Raw genomic sequence first — 17,094 nt, forward strand, 5'->3', positions numbered from 1 at the left:
GTAAGTGGGGCAAACAACGCAGACGAATTCACAGATCGTTTTCAAAGAACTTTCTCATCGAAGGTATTTATTTCCATATTCTCTTCCATGGAACATAATAAACAACCACAAATTAACTCGATAATAAAATCCAACAGCATAATACCCCAGTACCACATTCTGTTTACTCCACCGAAACATTAAAAATCGTTCGATGCACCTGGATGCTTCCTCAAAAAATGTTTTCCACAAGCATTCCATTTGCTTTCCCGCGTTTTCACGCTCGTCCGACAGAAATCTAGCGCCAATCTACTCCAACGCTTCCCTTCAAATCTGGAAAGAAACCGTCTTTTACTACCCGACGAGATTTCCATAGGATTTACCTCGAACGTTAGGCGTTCAAGCACCGAGGCAACGGTTCATCGTGCGTGGCAGGGAAGATTCTGAAATCGTTCGGATAGTTGCGGAGTAAAACGATAGTAATTCGATTTTATGGCGGCTAGGTCCACGGCTAGGATAGAATCGTTTCGGGTTCCCAAGCGTCGGCGCGAGTGTTTTTTCGCGTGGCCTTTTCCCACCGTTAGCCGGCTACCGTGTCGCTGCTTAACTCTTTGTAATATTTCTCATAGTTCAGGACACGGTCAGCAGCTCCTCAGCGCCTCAGCGACGACGAGGAATGCATGGTGCCGGGCGCATACCAGGAGAATCGCGGAACGTTTTGACGACCCCATAAAACCGTACGGACCGACGAACCACCTCTCACGGCCGAGCACACCGCCGTATTCGCCTCCGTTGGCTACTTTTTTTCCTCTCCTATCCTCGATCAGGGATCCCCCCTCGAGTTGACAGACGAAATTAGAGAAGCTCGTGGACTCGTTTCTTCGTTTCCTCTCGTCGGTATGCAACATGAATCGGGGACGAAACGTAACCATTTTTGGTAATGTGGAGTAAGGATCAGGTTCAACTAATCCTGGTTTAGGACATCGTGTTGCTCGACCTTCGACGAACCAACGTCCAAAGGCCGAAATGTATTTTAACAGATTGGCAAACATCCTGAATGCGATATCCTACTTTTCAATGTTCATTGAGAAACAGCATACAGGATTTGATTTTTCTTTCGTTGAAGAGTATTTAGAGGAAGGCTGTTGATGTCAGTAATGATACATTTACTATTTGTTAGGATATTCATCGATTCACTTGTTGAAGGAACCCCTGTCGTTTTGTTGTACCTTTCCTCATCTTCCAAGTAAACGACAGATGCCAGGGTGTGTTGAAATCGATTGTCCAAACTGTGAGTGTGTATAGTATAGTATGTAAGACATCTTGACACGTAGGAAGATTTAACGCGATTTTAATTGCTCGTCCCACAGTCTCCGAAGTACGTTTCGCCGGGAGCTTTGCGAGGTTACGAGGGTGTTCGTCGAGTAATACGGAGAACAATCCTGAGGTTGCGAGCGAACGATGGTAGATGTTGGAACGCACCGGCTGTAACGTGTTTTATTATATCGTATATTTTATCGAGCCAGAATACAGAAGCAGGTCTAGCCTCTCGCGTATGAAAAAGGTGAAAAGTGCTGGGAATTAAATTTTACGAAGAAAGGTCACCTTTGAAATACAGGCCGAGAGGGAAAAGAAGGGAGAGTAAAGGAAGAAAAGATGGGACGCTTTGTCAAAGATTCCTAATAATACAAAGGTGAAAAGGTCCTCGAAACCGAAGTGTAACTAGGATATTTAAGAATAAATAGGTGAAAAATGTTAGCACTCTACTTCCTATCATTAAAAAAATTATTCGATATTTGTATTCTCTTCTCGTAATTAAATATCAGCCTCTGTCGAAGCAAGTATCAAGGCACAAGTTGAGAAAATAAAAGAGATAAACCGCAACCGAGTCGAAGCAACAACCGAGAGAAGTTACAACCACCTCCTTTCGTACAGCTACTTCAAGTTTCATGGCTCGTGGTATATTCATAAAAAAATGTTCGTTGGGTCGAAGCACTTTTCTGGAGGTTTTACGCGCCATGCTGTTTGCATACCCACGCGCGTCGAAACGCGTCGCGCGTGACCCCCGTATTTTTATTGTACATCTTTATTGTGCAGTCCCTTTTGACAGAGCGATTCATAAAGAACGATGAATTCGCCGCAGTTGTGGCACGGCGTTTTCAAAAAGGGACACGCATCTTCGCCGCGAAGAAAAACTGATTCCGTGGAACGGAAGAAGGAATCGGTTTAAAGTCACTTTACGAGTTTCCCTTTGCGAGACGAGACACCTGGCCGAAGGCCATCCGCGGGTCTGGAATCCTGAAAGTGCAGTAAAACTGACCGAAGACAGAGCTGGGGGATACCTTTTTGAACGAATAGTGCCTTCTCCCTTTCGGCCCATCCATTCACAGATCCCCCCTCCTTGGCCCTTTGTCCTTAAACAGCCGGTTCAACCCTCCTCGATCAGGATCGCTCGCTTTTGACCGATGATCCTCGTCGGAGACTCATCCTTAAAAGCTTGACTGTTCTGATAAAATTTTCGGGGTGCAGCCCTTGGAATTCCTCTAGACTAGCATTTTTAAGATGGGATTAATTCCGACGTAGGGAACGACGACTGGAACCCAGACCTAACCCAGGCCATTTTCTATTTAACGAGTCTGGAAGATGGTGAATCATCTTCTTTCGTACGTATCGTTTACGTTAGGTACGTGCAAAATACACGAAACGATACTGCAGACAATCGGGAAAGTGAGTTAGAAAGGATACGAAAGCAGGAGTGCAGAAACTCATAGTTTTCAAAATAGAAAGATCTCTAAATGTCCGTGCAGTTTATAGGTAGACAGATCGTAGCTGTTATTGACAGTTTGTTTGAACAACGGTAATCACGTCTTTAACGTTAACACCCGTGAAGTTGGAGGTTAGAGGCAGGTTATAGGACAGCTTCTCGTGGCTAGGTCGAGATCCCATAGAAGCTCGACGTCCTCCTCCGGGACCAGGAGTAATCGCCTTGTTGCGTTACCCAGTTATCGTTTGCGCGAATAGTCTTCCACGGCCAGCAGAAGCGCGAAGCACAATGGCGGTTGTCATTGTTTCGTTCGACTGGAGGAACCTGTACTTGATCCTAATCTCTTTTATTTATCGAGCGACTAGTCTCGCGCGACTAGATCGTGTTTACGCAGATTCGAGTTGGCATGGCGAACATTTTCAGTAACAGAGGAATAACGCACAGGACATCCTTCGTTGATATCTGAAATATTATATTTTCAAACTCGTTTACGTCCGATTTCAACCATCCTTGTCGTTCACATTTCCCAACAATTTACCACAATCGTCGTTCGCGATGCCCCGTAACCCGAGAGTAGCCACCAAAAACCGCGAAAAATCCGAAACGTCGTTCGACCCGCGGATAACGCATTAACCGGACACCGAGAACGCACTTGCTTCCCCGGACCGACACTCGTCGAAAATTGATTTAACCCGGGGACGGCCGGAGACGCGAGTTACAATTTAACAGGTCCTCCTTAAAAGGAGTATATCATGCACAGGCACACCGATAAACTACAGAGACGGACGGACTCGTCGAAAAAAAAAAAAAAAAAAAGAGGAGAACGAAAGTACGCAACGAAGACGTCTACCGGCGTCTCCTCCCGTCGGAAATCCTGGATCTTCGATCGAGTCAGGCAGACGATACGTCCGGGCGGGCGAGCGAGCGAAGAGGGAGCGAGAGAGAGAGGTGGGCCGAGCGAGCCTACCCCCTCGGAGAGGAAAGTTTACCGGAAAAATATCCGGGAAGTTGCAGGGCAGAAGCACACAGCGACTCGCGCCTCTTCCCCCACCCTGATGCGCGCCGTGTCTCAGCAGAGTCGTCCTCGGCTTCTGCGCTGTCGCCAGAGCGCTGTCTTTGGCCGACCGAGTCGGCGCAGCCCGGTGGGGGCAGTTGGACTGTCGTGGTGGGGGAAAACCCCGGGTTTCTCTCCCACCAAGCAGAGACGGCGCAGCATCAACGGGTTCCGCGAGGCCACGCCCCGTCGCAGCAGCTGGTTACGCCCCGCCGCCCCCACTAGTTCGTCGGCGCAGCTGCCACAGGGTTCCTCGGCTAGAGGGGCGCTCTAGAGGCTCGGTGTATCGTGTTGGATGGTTGGTGGGGGGGCGTCGGGACGCGGAGCACACTCGGCAACCCGGCACTGTGGAGGGGTGGAAGCGGCCGGCCGCGGAGGGGCGGGGAAGCGAGCAGTTCGGCAGCGCGACCCGACGTGGGCACTTCGCTGTCCGGCCTTTCCTTCATTAAAATATTATTCTGTGCGTAGAGAGAGAGAGAGAGCTGCGGAGCCCGGCGAGCCTTCGCCGCCGTTTTCACGCCACGAGCAACGCACTCTCGCCACCCCCTCGTCACGGGTCTTGCGTCGTTCGCGTTTACCGAGGGGTTGGACGCGGACGTGGATTTTTTTCCCTGCCGGTTGGACCGCTCGCCCAAGGATTATCTGCAGGTTCGGGCTGTGTGTGCGAAGGAAAGGAAACGAAACGAAACGGGTGACCGCGAGGATCGGTGTTTCCTCACAGTGCGCGACTTTACTCCGATCGTTCGGGGCTCGTTCCGGTATCCTCTTGGCCGGGCTGTGACGCGTCACCCGGAACTCGCGTTGGAGGGAACAAGGGAGCAACCTGCTCGACACGATCCCTCGGCCACAGACGAACGACTGCAGTCCGGGATCCGCTTGGCTCGCCGAACGAGGAATCGGCAAACCGGAAACGAACGACCGAGAGACGGATTCCGCGGTTCCGTCGTTTTGGACAACGAGTGTCGAAGTGTCGGGACGGTGCACGAATCTGAAAGGATACTTAGCGTGGTGTCGAAGTCCTCTGGGATTCTCGAGGGGTGATCGTTCGCTGTAGCCGGTCTCGTGGCCGCAGCTGAAAACTGTGTGTGGTGCTCGAAAACGTATACCGCCGTTCATCGGCGTTATCGAATCGGTTTTGGATCTCACCCGTTCCTCACCCGGTCCGTGGGTGCGAGGGAACGCGCGACAGAAATAGTGTCGGGACCTCTGATCGGTTATTTGTTCGCTGGAAAGAGTAATATCGTGCTGGAAGATTACAAGTGTTTCAAGGGGTAACAGTGCAACTGCTGCTTAAAGAGAAACTGGCAGCTCGCGGGATATGAACCCAGGTACGTGATCTACAGGATTAAGATTCGCGTGAGATAGTGACTCCAATTTCGCGACCACGAGTGACAGGGTTTTCGTCGAAGTGATTTTCGCATTTCTCTCCTGTTCGATCGAATTTCGATGACCGGACGCGACTTGTGCTGTGACAGACACGAATTTCGAGACGCCGAGTGAGGTTTCCTACGTCCTCCGGAAGCGATGGTGTATCCTCGTTTGGGTAGACCGGTTGTGTTACCATCGATTAATGAAAAATTGTGCGCTCGCAATCGAGGGTTTCGAAGCTGACGATAGATGTTCCGATATCCACGATCGTCTCAAGGCAAAGTCGTCTGACGGTCGCGAAATTAGTCCTCTTCGTCGGTACGTGGTATCACGCGCCACGCTTTCCCGATCTCGGACCGATTTATTCCTCTTCCGCTCCAAATCTATGAATCATTCAATTTCACCGAGAATCGTATCCCTCGGTCTGTCGCAATTCACCGTGCGTCGCTGTTATCGAGTGGCCATCGGTGAAACTCTAAAATCTGCTTAACATTCATGGAAAAGAGTGTATCTAGTTCTCGAGGAAGGATTTCTACGAGGTTCCCAATGCTCGAATAATCCTAGTTTCGAGATATTCTCGTGCACATGGAAGGTTCGAAGAAACGAAAGTGGTAGAACTTATTCGTTTATCGATGCAACATTGTATAAACGAACCACCGTGATCGATCAACGCTTTCTAGGTAGTCAGTCAGTTCTGTTTCGCGCGAATCGTCAACGATTACCTCGCGTCGGCTGGTGGAAATATCAAAAATATAATAGCTATTCCGTGGAACGATATCGATAGAGAGTTGGAAAGAATCCTATCAGCTCGAAGAGGAGAATCCGACGTGTTTGCTCGGGTCAATAGGGCACGAGGCGTTCCTCCCTCGAAATTTCAACCGGTTCTGTCGACGTTACGAGCTGTTGTCGCGAACGTTCGTGTCCCAGAGGTGCGTGCAGCGAGCATCGGAGAACGCAGTGGAAACGCGTGCGACACGCCAGATTTCGATTCGTGTGCAGATAAGGGAACCGGTATTAGGGACCCTCTCGAGCAGCCGAGGCGCGATACACCGCCGCGATTTAGATATCCGACCTTTTGTTTACCAACACCGGTTCGCACGAAGACGGCGCCCAGGGTGAACGCAGCGATTAGGATCCGCGAAAAAATCCGTGGAATGCCGAGTGCCCCGATAACATCCGATCCCGTCTGTCAGAACGCGATCAACGTTGAGCAGCTGGATCGCTGGAGTGAAGTTCACGGTTCGAGAATTCAATCTTTTCGATCGTTTGTTGCGTTTCCGCGGTGGTAGTGTTGTCGGTCGTTTGTTTACGAGATTGGAAATTCTGATAAGTGATGGGAATAATTATTTCAAGTGGTACGATCGTTGAGTTTCCTAAGGAACGGAAATTGGAAATGCGAGAACGTTGACAATTGGAGGAAGATAAGAAGTTTGTATTTAAAATTTTCTAAAATCGGACAGTGTATACAGTGCTTCTGATATCGCGTGTGAATTTCATTCTATCGACACCTTCAGCACGCAAGCTGCCCTCCATTTCAATCACATCGCCAAATTCTCTCGTTCCTTATCCCATGTTGCACCTCGTCACTTACCACTGTTGCCTTCAAATATGCTAAAATCTTCGTCCCAAATTATTCTACGTTATTTCAACCAGTCCTTGATTATATGCATCTTCGGCTCTCTGTGCCATAAGTTAGGCTTAATAACAGCGCGTGGCTGAACCTTTTACACCACTTTACGTGTGTACTTTTCTTGCGTAGCTTTCATGGCTGATTAAAATGTCTGTAATCGTACCCTTTCGTATAATCGACCACAGTTTCCACGATTCAAACGATATTCTTTGTGTTGCGTTGAATTACTTTTCTCTTCGGCAACGTAACCTTTTGTATGGCGTAACAAAGAACTCGTTATTATTACTATTATTATTATCATACCTGAATTTCACCAGTGAACATTCCCTCCAGCTCTCCAGTACAAGTATCATTGGCACCTGAGCGGAATGCCTCTGAGAGGTACACTCAGTTGCCCTCCACGTACAGTGGCATAGTTTGAATCATTCGAACCGAGTGTACCCCTCCATTCTACTCAGCTATCAACGACACTTGCGTCTTTCGAGTCACAGAATCTCGTAGCTCCGTTACAGAACTCGTCGGAGCTTCGATTCCAAAGTATTTTACGCTCCGAGAGTCGTCGATCCGTTTTCGAAGCAAAGTAACAGGTCGTGACGTGGCGAAAACAGTCTCCAGTTGCCTATTAGAGGATCCAGGAGATCCAGAGGAATCCTATTACCGAAGAATAAAAGTAGCATGGGAGGAAAATTCAAACGTTCGCGCGCCTTGTTCCCAAGAAACATAATTACAGGACACCGCGTGCATTTTCGAAGTTCTCGAATGGCAGAAGCTCGGGGATACAATTCTACGTTTGGTTCTTTTCAACGACTATTTCTATGAATGCAAGGGGAGCCTCGAGGCTTTGAGAAATACTCGAAAAGGGGCTCGTTGGTTTTCAACATCGAATTGTTCAAGGGCTGTTACAATTTCTCGCAGAATTCTAAAATAATTTCTTAGAAAATTGAGGGGAGGCAGACTCGTAGCATGGATTTTTGCGTTGCGCGGCTTATAAACGAGGTCAGCAAATCGTCCTATGACGACCATAATTATTAACCTATCTTATGGTTTCTGAAGATGACAACACTTAGCTCCCAGCGGCTCGCCTTAGCTACTATTGCCAACATTATGTACTTATACAATATTCTTAACTGTCAGATTGCTTGTTCTCCTGTCTGGGACCAACTATGCTGCCCTTCGGAATATCACGAGAATTCATTATTTTCAATTGAAACTGTATACCTCGAGATATAGGGGATACGTAATTCGATTCCTTCCTCTATCGCTGATTTATGGAAATTATTACCTTGCAATCGGAGAAAGTAAATTCTATAATTGCACAGGGTAGGGAAAAAACTGTGAACACCTGCGAAACACGTTGCATTATTTCTTTGGATTCTATCCACCTTGGAATAGATAATGCTTTTAAATGATACTCCCCGGTGAAATTTTATTAAAACGTCTTTCAAACGTTTTGTTTTTTAGAAGTATCCACGGTAGTTCTATGGTGTTTAAATCGTGTAATTATAAATGGTTCTTAGGGGAATCAAAATTACAACTTTGATCATGGAACGCTGGCAGAAATATATTCAGGTGTCACTGAGATATCTAAATGTTTAGCAACGAAAGATATATTATTCGAACCGTAGGTGTTTATATTATTTTCTCCAACTCCTTCGTTACATCATTGATGGTCGAGCAAATAAATATTTAAAAAATTTTGATCGACCCTGTTATCTGTACCAGTTTCTCGACTTGTTCGCTCCATCTTAGAACCACAAATTCCTTGCTCAAGCCACATCGGAGACATCGGAGGCCACGTTCCCGTACGATAAATAACTAAATAAATAATTTCTCGTCTGGGAATCCCCCGCGAGCCGCTGGGAGCTGATCCAAAGGTCAGCGAAGCAACGCCCTCGAGTCTCCGCTAACGAATTATCCGTTCCGGGTAGCCATAGGCCTCCATTGTTAGGAAGCCTCCAGGAAAGCACGGCGTACGTGTTTCCATAAACAGCGAATATTTCGGTGTCGCTTTTCCCCCATTCCTTGTAGCGAATCTTTTTCCATGCTCGATGGCCTCTCGTTCCCGGTGTCCCGTTTCAGAAGAGAGTACAGAGAACCGAGCCGAGCTTGACCCCGGCCAGGAAAGTCAGCTCGCGAAAAATTCCCACGTCGTATCGGAATTTATTCCTCTAAATCGAACGCGAGGGGGGCTAATTAATCGCGAATAATCCCAGACAGCGCTCACGCTGCTTTCCCGAGCGGAGCGTGTCGGTCGTGGTGCGTACGCAATTAATTAAACCCGCGCAAAGTTCACATCTGCCGTGGATTCTCGAAAAAACAATTTACCATCGGGGTCAACCGTATCGCGTTGCCGATGTTCCCTCTGCGCCCCGTTTGGTCAGGGCCTTTATGGTTCATTCCCACTGCCGAGGAACGCTTGGACTCGAGAAAGAGAGAGAGAGGAGGGCACTCTAAATAACGTTATGGTGTTGATTGATGCTGGTGATCTTTGGAGTTTCCAAAGCAGTATAGTTAGTAAAATATCTTGGAACAGTCGATTTATGGTTGTGGGGTCATTTTTGGGGGTTGACGCTGCAAGTTGGAGAAGAAAGAAGTGGAAAGTTTGGTCGAGGACGATGAAATGAAAAATGCCTAACATCGCGAGTGAAATGGATATTAATATGCGAAGTTACCATTCGAATAAAAACGTGAATATCTTTAGGAGATTCCGAAGAAAAGTTTTCATTCATTCGCAGTATCCGAGATACCGAGCGGAACAATGAACGAAGCTTTTTCTTTTATCGAAATTCGAAAGTAACTTTCTCCTCGTCCAAGCTTCTAACAATTCCATTTTATTGAAGCACTGTTGAGATTTTAATTCTATCGAGTTGCCCTTTGCTTCAGATCGTTTCTAAACGAAAAATTCGTTCCTTGTTTGTTTACTTTTTTAAATGTAACGTATATTTCGTTGCTCGGTGTCCCTTGACCACTGGTGGGAATCAAGCCTTACATTCGTCGCCCACGAAGCAAACGCGCTTTCCACCCGGCGACTAATTAACCACGATTGATATACGCCCGCACCCGACTCGGCTCGCGTTAGAAAGTCTAATTGCCCGATCCGCGGCGGATTATGAAGGAATCTCAAAATTGATCGCGAACAAGCCGCCACGATGCAGATCGAAGGCGCAGTCGCGACGAGCCAAACGTTCGGGGAGAGAAAAGATTTTTGGTTCGAGATTGTACGAGCTTCACGGAAATTAGAAAGTCCTAATCGCGAGGCGATCGTAGGTGTTTCTTCCGTAGAAAGTACCCAGGCGATAGCTTATCGGGTGTCAGTGACGGAAAGGGAGTCGAAGGGTGCGCGATCGGAACATCCCATAATCTCTCGTGCCAGGAATGTTTGGTATTGTTTGGAACTGTTAACAGGCGATTTCTTGCTGAGTATAACCGATGGGAAAAGAAATGGAGACCGTCTGAATCACTCGCCATTGCAGGTGATTTAATTAATTCAACGCTTTGTCTTACTGTATCGAGGAATCTTCGTAGTCCGTAGAAATAAATAATTTATAATTGTCTCGACTGTGGCTTGGACGCGACACGACGAACGACTAATGACTATTACTACGTAATATATTGAGATGTATCGCGCATTCAACAATAATATTCAGTGTCGTATTTAATTATTTTATTTTTAGTCTTCGAGGATGGCTTGATACAGCAAAGCTGAATAAAATTCCTTTCGAATACTAGACGACGTTTACACCCAGCTGGTAACAATAAAACTTTGTCGTCTCTTCAAGTTACAATTCGTATTCAACGGTTTGCGAATAAAAACTTGTTTATACCATTTTCATTATTGGAAATGTTCGCCGAGATAAGAATTTCACCCATCACGGTTCCAAGCGTGTCTATCTTTCAGCGAGTGCGGGGAACTGGTATCGGAACGCGCTAAGGAAAAAAAAAAAAAGAGGGAAACGGCAACACCGACGTCTGCGGCATTTTTCTCGTAACGATTGCCTGGGTCGCGAATGTTGCTGCAATTTGTTTACTCGAACGAAAGGGAAGGGGAGGAACGTTCTTCAGGGGCTAATTAATCGCCGCTAGCACAAACGTCCAGGGCGCATTCTCTCTATCTCCCGAACAGCTTTCTCGATTGCCTGTAGCTTGCACACCCGCCACGCAAACTGATTAGATTCGCGAACTGCGCCCAGCTTTTCGATCATTTCGTAAGCCGATTAATTAAGGAAACGCCGTTCACCTGCTCGTTAACGCGCGCGGTTGGTCGGGTCGCGGCGAAAAACGAAACATCGATGTTCGAAGACAAAAAACGATCGCTGCGATAGTCGTTCCGCGATAAAGATATCTCGAGGCTAGATCTAAGTTCAATTATTCGTTCGTTGGACAAGAGAAATATTTTTTATCTTGTTTTATTTTGTATCTTGGATGGAGGTTGCCTGCATCGTAGGTGAATTTTGGTTAGTACTTGCGTTGAAATGATTGACGAAATTTGGAGTAAACGAACGGGAGGATTGTCGAAAATGTCTCGAGGAGAGAATAGAAAATGTTGAAGAAATGAAACATTGCGACAGAGTATCTATTACCCGAGTGCTGTATGCACGCAATGAAAGTCATTTATTAACAGAGATTTCTCGACACATAACCAATACTTGCATTTCTCGTTCTCCTACGCTTCAACGTAATTTGCACGCTGATAAAATATTGGCAATTAAACGAAGCAGAAACCGATAATCAAACAGAGCAAAGTAAATACGCCAGAACCAAACGAAGTCTAGTCTCCGTAACAAGCAATTGACGACGCGTCGACTCCACGTATTGAGTCATCTGAAAATGCACGGAGGTCACTCGAGGCCTCCGTAGGTCCTCGTAAGGTTAAGACATTTGGAAACTGCTGGTTACTCTCGATCCGAGTCCATCCTGTTCGCATAGTGGAGGAATTATAAATCATAGAAATAATTGCTGCGAATGCAGCGGCATCGTTTTAAAAATGTTCTCATTAGTTGGTAGCCATCCGTTTCGCAAGCGTTCCTAAACAGCTCGGGTGACTTTACACGAAGAGGTTCGGGTTGAACGAGCGCTCGCATACTCGGACGAAATATCACCGAGATGCATTTAACAGTTCCCAGTCCTTCCCGCGATAAATCATTAGCGATTGGTGGAAAGGAATATCGCTCGGTATAATATATTATCGTCACTCGGGCCATAATTTAGACTCGCGGAAGAACGGGTCGACGGTGCGCAATTAAAATAGTAATAATTTATTATCTTGCCGCGCGCTGCCGACTCGTGTTTACGTGCAAATGCAACCGCGAACACAATATCCGCTTGGTAATTGAAAGAACGACGTTGGTCCCAAAAGTAAGCACGACAATTTGGCAGACTCGAACGACCGTTTATCGGAGTTTCGATCTTCTGGTTGAGATAGTCATCTTGGAATGGTAATCTTTGGACAGAAAACAGTGATGGAATCAAATTGAAACTAAAGACGGGCGAGATTTTATTTGAATTATAGGCGGATGTTTTATGGACAAGAAAATTAAGAGAAATACCGTAAACCTATTGGACAAGGGAATATTACATTATCGGAGCCATTCACTGCACAAATCGATTAACTCCATCATGCGCTCTAGAATATTTATTTGAATTTATATATAAAGGGAATTTCTCGAGTTTTTGTTTTATAGATTTAATCGATTTGTGCAAAGAACGACTTATATGTACAAGTTATATCGGGTCATTGCATAAGTCTTGACGCAATCGTAACTATTCGAGTAGATTTTTGCAAATAAAAATGATTCATCTATTAAATTACGTAATTTCGTCTGTAAAAAAACGAATCAACGTGCTTTTCTACGGCTTCTAAAGTTGCCGATAGTTTGGAATTTAAACAATTTTATGCCGATCGGTATACCTAATAGTTACTTACGCGACGACCCAGTACCCGCGGTTAACTTGATAAATAGATATTGCGCTTTATTGGAATAAATTGTGATTTCTCTAGCCGGAGGAAGCGTAATCGAAAATTCTTGGTCACGATAACGGGTTGGCCGTTCGATATGTGGAAGGTTGTTCGTTATCGACCCGACGAGCGTTTCTCTCGACGAGTTATATCGTCGCTCTCGTGGCGGGACTGAATCCGACGGGCGCCGCGCATTGAAATCACCGTGGCGGACCACCAACATAGCCGGAAATAGATCTTCGTCTCGTTCAAAACCTGTGCCCGACCACGACTTACGCCAGACATGAACGAAATTCTCACCCAGATAAAGATTTTGCGTAACTAGTCAAGGATAAATTACTGCTTTTTCGTTGAATAAACTTGTGGTAAAGATTCAAATATGAATCATGGAATGAAATTCGAATTCAAATAGTGAACTAAAATTACCAATCGATAACGTAATTCTAGGCTTTCTATTCATTTTTATTAGAATGTTTACCACAAGATTTTCTGATTCTGAAAATATTCTAACCTGCGATGCAATAAACAAAAAAGAAAATGATACATTCGAGTAAGTACAAAATTCGAAAATCGAGAAAGGAAAAGTAGTAACGTATTCGTGTATTTCAACGTGTTGTATGTATTAAAAAATGTGTATACAACAAAGACTGTAGAAACTGAAAGTAATAAGAACGTGTAGACGCATATTAGCAGAATGATATATTCGACAGTGGACAAATAAAAATTCAACCGTTCACTCGAATAAATCGCTGTACATTGGCTTTATTTATCCATTAGCGAAATAAAGTTTTGCCCATCTCTGTTTCTACGCGCCTTTCATTTATTTTCGAGGAGAAACCGCTCGGCTCGCACGATTTGCGTTCGTTCCACGGCGAGAGACACGCGTGAATAATTTTGTCAACGTTAATGTCCCGTAGGCGTCGAATTACCGATTCCGATGGCGTTTTCATTGAATATCTACGGTTTCCTGCGATAAAAGAAAATATATGTCTAAGAGCGCGATAGATGATTTCATAATGTCATAGCGTTCGGTTAGATTGATAAATATTTATTGGGAACAACGTATATTTAGTCCGTCTAATCGCATCTAGATAGCTGTACTTAATGATGTCTAAATAGAATTTGTGTTTCCTCCAACTAAAGGAATTTTGATCGTTCGACGGCATAGTTACGTGAATGAATGTTGCAAGGAATAATTTCAATCTGGAGACCGTATCGAAATGATCATATTGTTCCCGCACAATTTTACATCCAAAGTTGATTTCAAACCAATCGAACGATCGAATTATTCCCGTACTTCAATTGCACAAAATCGACCGTTTCCCAATTAAAATGGAACGATTCACGATTTCGGTGAAAATACACGAGTTCCGTCGCGGGTTCGTCGCCTCGAACCAAATCCGAAATTAGTCGAGCTACGTGTTTCCGACGACACGAAATGTAATCCAGTTATCTCGGGTGATCAGGGTCCATTAAAACGGCCCTGACTACTTTCTCTATCTGAAACGATCGACCGTTTAATGGACACCCCGAGTGCTGGGTTTGAGGCCGGTTTTTCGATTTACGCCGATTCAATTAAAAAACGAGGGTGTTCATTCCACGGCTCGCATTTACCACGGGACGGCGTTAATTGACGTGACGACCGTGATCATCCGAAAGGAAACAAGTAAAAAATGCGACAAAAGGCCCTCGAGGCCAACGTTAGGTAGACGGGCGAAGATTTCCCAAACGGTCTAAAAAAAACACCAACAAAAGGGCTAGGATAAAAGCAGAGACCAACGCTTGGTGTCTCGATAACAGTGTATTAATACTTTCTACTCGCTGATTCGAGACTGGAAAGAGATTCAAGAGTTTCAAGACTTTCGAGACTTTTAAGAGATTCAAAATCTGTAATAATAGCGTTACTTTCGATTTCGAAAGGAATTTCGTTGAAAATTCCATGGGTATTATTTGCAAGATTATAAGACGAAAATATCAGTTTCGGGTTACGATATAAAACTGAAGAATTTTAGGTTTGCGCTGAAATAGAATGTCATACAAGTGTTGGCCTATTTTTTTAAAATTCTAGCCACAGCGAACGCGGAATTTTTCCTCTCGAGACACGTCTATCAAAGGTTCACGTTTGTACAATTTCTTGCATTTTGATAAGGAAAATATTCCAAGCCAGCTCCGTGCCAATAAACGTCTACATAAATTTAAGGATAATTTCTTGCGTTCCTTCAGCTAACTTCATCGTTCAATCTACCGTTTCATTTACGCAAATTTAAAATGACTCTAATGACGGTTTCCGAACGCGGCAACATTTCATGCTAATTTTCCTTGTATCACTTTCAATCAATTCAACCACTCGCATGGTAGATTATCGATTGATATAATAATTGAAATACTTTGTTTTGCACGAGTTTTGCACTTTTCGTTGTGTTCCTTATTTAAAGTTTTCTCTTTTGCGACTATTTTCCACACACTCCACTTTAAAATGAGAATCGATTGCCACAAACAATTCTATGTACGCTGGATCGACGACACCGGAGTCTTCGTGTGCGGGCAACGGGGATTGTTACGAGTAGAATCGAATGTTTTTCACCTCGACGCGGTGCGTAATTCGAGAACACGAGCCGATCGTAAATTTTTAACATCGTTGATTAAGCATCGAAACTTGGCAGAACTCGTGCCGGGTGGTCAAGAAGTTGTGATCGTTATAACCCTTTTATCGTCGGTCATTACTAGTCGAAATAATTTCGTTTCGCATTTATACGCGGTACAACTTCGAACATCGTAAATCTGTATTTTCAGCGATAATTCTTGCGCTTTCGTGACACCTCGTTGGACTGAAGCCCACGCGAACCGCGATTCGTTGCGCCGTATTTTGTGTTTGAAATTCACGGTCCTCTGCGGGAACGATAATTGTCGACAGTTCACCGTTCGTTGTCATCGCGCTTTCTTAATATCGAGGGGAGTGTCTGCACGCTTTTCAATTCTCGTTTAATCGTTCAGGATCGCCTCCCCGTACTTGAGATAACTTTATCGAGATCTAGGAATTTCTTTTCCATTTTTATTATGGATCAGAAACCACGGCTAACATGCATAAATTAATTAGCAATCAAATTAAACAGAAACTTGTTTGAATCTACAGAGCTATCAAATATCCTCGTAAGAGACCCTTCGGTGTAGTATACATGCATTCTAAACATCAATTTACAGCAATCGCATCGTCTTTCGAACCTGAAATTAATAAATCGTCGTGGATACTCAAAACAAGAATACCTGTAAAGCAACAACTACGGATTTATCGTGTCGAGATCTGGAAAGGAATAATCCGTTTAAAAATGGCCATCATCGAAGACCACGGGCAGGGAAAGAGGTGCTCCACAGCGACGAATATTTACTGCCGACGATATTGTACATCAAACGACCTTCCTCGCTAATAAGCACAATTTGTAATGAAGGGTTGACTCGACCGTTGATTAAGAATTCCTGTTTCGTGCTTGCTCCTACTTCTCGGTGCTGTTCGGTGGCTTTCGAAGCACCCTACTCCGGCATTCATAAAGAACAGAGGTCTCTCTCCCCCCCCCCCCCCCCCCATTCCGTCCGATTCAGCGGCGAAATTTGCATGAGACTCCCAGAAATAAGCTCGATTGATCAACTAGCGTGAGTTACTTTCGCGTGGCTGTGGACGCGATCGTAAACGTTGCGTCCGATTATTTTCTATCCGCGACGTCAAAGCTTTGCCTTCCGTGTTTCCCTTCGTCGTTTAACCGCCTCCCCTACCACGAGGGGTCCTTATCTTCTCCCATTTTTCCGCCCTTTGCCTCTAAAACCCGACCGCCGCGAGGCCATTTGCATAACGCCGCGAACGAAACCCAGACAATCGTCTCACGAGCGGGGCTCGTCTCGCTTTTAATAAGCGCCTTCGCTTTATTCTCGATTACCAATTCTTATTTCGTGGCTGGTATCCGTTTTCCACCACGGCACACGACCCTAATCTCGTATTCATAAAGCTCAAAGGATGCTTCGCCTCTCCGCGCCTGTCTCTGCCTTCGACTGGTAGAAAAACAGCTACGCGATTGTCGCGGAACTTTTGTTTACCGTCGAGAAACATTTCACATTATTATCTATACGATGCAGATCCACTTTATATAATTTGTTCGCGAATATTTATACACTAGGAAGGTTTTTGTAAAAATGGAAATTTAAATCATTGAATTTTCTTCAAACGCAGCTAAGAATGTTATTACAAAACGAAAATTTCGTTTTCCTCGTACTGGAATATTCTGTATTCTTCATTTTCAATTCTCATACGGTGGTCTCGGTTTTCCTGGGTGGCACACGACCCCGATCTCGTA

General features: G+C 45.1%; 1 protein-coding gene across 5 annotated transcripts in view; it reads left to right on the forward strand.

Moving 5' to 3' along the window:
* The window catches only part of LOC128878993 (zinc finger homeobox protein 4), a 303,112-nt gene that overhangs the window by 148,364 nt on the left and 137,654 nt on the right, over nucleotides 1-17,094 (forward strand). Inside the window, exon 1 of one of the 5 annotated variants that reach the window (XM_054127748.1) lies at nucleotides 1,819-5,125. The exons of the other annotated variants lie outside the window; for them this stretch is intronic. The gene's annotated coding sequence lies outside the window, so the exon portion shown is untranslated. Of the gene's footprint in view, nucleotides 1-1,818; nucleotides 5,126-17,094 lie in introns of those variants that run through there. 5 annotated transcript variants of the gene reach the window in all.

This window comes from Hylaeus volcanicus, chromosome 6 (assembly GCF_026283585.1).
Source record: "Hylaeus volcanicus isolate JK05 chromosome 6, UHH_iyHylVolc1.0_haploid, whole genome shotgun sequence".
NCBI lineage: Eukaryota > Metazoa > Arthropoda > Insecta > Hymenoptera > Colletidae > Hylaeus > Hylaeus volcanicus.